The sequence below is a fragment of the Furipterus horrens genome, unplaced genomic scaffold (assembly GCF_987537825.1).
Source record: "Furipterus horrens unplaced genomic scaffold, mFurHor1.1.pri manual_scaffold_6, whole genome shotgun sequence".
Classification (NCBI taxonomy): Eukaryota; Metazoa; Chordata; class Mammalia; order Chiroptera; family Furipteridae; genus Furipterus; species Furipterus horrens.
The window spans coordinates 47869628-47871069 of NW_028327176.1; the positions used below are offsets into that span (position 1 = coordinate 47869628).

Genomic DNA, 1442 nt, shown 5'->3' on the forward strand with positions numbered 1-1442 from the left:
CACATTGATCTATGTGTCTTTTTATTCCAGTACCATACTGTTTTGACTACTATAGCTTTATAATATAGTTTTAAATTAGAAAATACTTTGTTGTTCTTCTTTCTCAATGATTCTATGTATTGATTATGGAGATATTGATTGTCAAAACTCATAGAACTGTACACCAAAAATAATTTTATGCTTTGTAAACTTAAAAATAAATAAATAAAAATGTTGGAAATAACATAATGGACCAAAAATATTATTTTCTTAGTTTCCTGTGACTATTTTAGTGAATTACCACAAACTTAGTGACTTAAAACAACATGAATTTTTTCTCTTGTAGTTCTGAAGTCTGAAGTCCAAAATGAGTCTTACAGGGCTAAAATCAAGGTGTAAAGCACTGCCTTTGAACCTGATGTGTCTTGTTTGTAGCTTCATGGGCCAAGAAATAGTGCTAGACCATAAGAACTTGTTATAACTGAGGCTCGTCAGCTCTCAACTGAACTGCTCTTTTAAAAACAAGGTACATTTAAAATAATAATAATAATATAATAAAATAAAATATAATAAAATAAAATAAAGGTGTAGGCAGGGCCATACTCCCTTTGGAAATTCTAGGGGACAGTCTGTGTGTTGCTTTTTCAACTTCTAGTGCCCACTGATATTTGTTGACTTGTGACTGCATTACTCCTATCTCTGCCTTTATGGTCACATTGCCTTCTCTTCTGTCTGTGTGAAATCTCCCTTTGTCTCACTTCATAATGGCATTTTGATTGCATTTGAGCCCACATGAATAACCCAAAATAATCATCCCATCTTTAGATTCTTAAATTAATCTCATCTGCAAAGTAATATTTACTGGTTCCAGGGAGTAAGAGGTGGACATCTAGGGGAGGAGAGCCATTATCAGCTTCCCACAACCATACTGTAGGGGAGCAGTTTATACAGGGAAATTTTAATAGACATAATGTTCATTTTCTTAATATAAAAGTGATAAAAACATAGGTGCTCAGCTTTTGAGTGGCAGAAAACAAGAAATGGAACCATTTCTGGCTGAGTCAGTAATTTAAAGAAGTAGGAAAATACATGGCAAATTCAGGCTGAGCTGAAGAGACCCTAAAGACCAGAATACACAGTATGCTAGAGCATATCATGAAAAAGTTTTAAAAGAATGGTTATAGCCAAATAATAGAGCCCTTTGAAACTACTGAATCATTTTTGCAGGTCTTAGAGAGCCAGTAAATATTTTTGAGTCAGTGGGAATCAAACCAGTGTATTTATTAATTTTATTAAATACTTACAAAGTATGATAACATTTGTTATGTGTCAAGAATAACTTAAGCACTTTAAATATTTTAAACATTTTATCTTTAAAAGAATTTCTGTGATAGGTACTATTATTATCACCATTTTATAAATGAGGAAACTGAGGACCAAAAAGGTCAAGTGTTTTTCCCAAG

At 32.4% G+C, this 1442-nt stretch overlaps 1 non-coding gene across 1 annotated transcript; it reads left to right on the forward strand.

The window, feature by feature from the left end:
- Positions 1-377: 377 nt before the first annotated feature.
- Positions 378-513, forward strand: LOC150006090 (small nucleolar RNA SNORA50). The gene has a single exon (XR_016512148.1). It is a non-coding gene; the product is annotated as a small nucleolar RNA SNORA50 (small nucleolar RNA).
- Positions 514-1442: the final 929 nt, after the last annotated feature.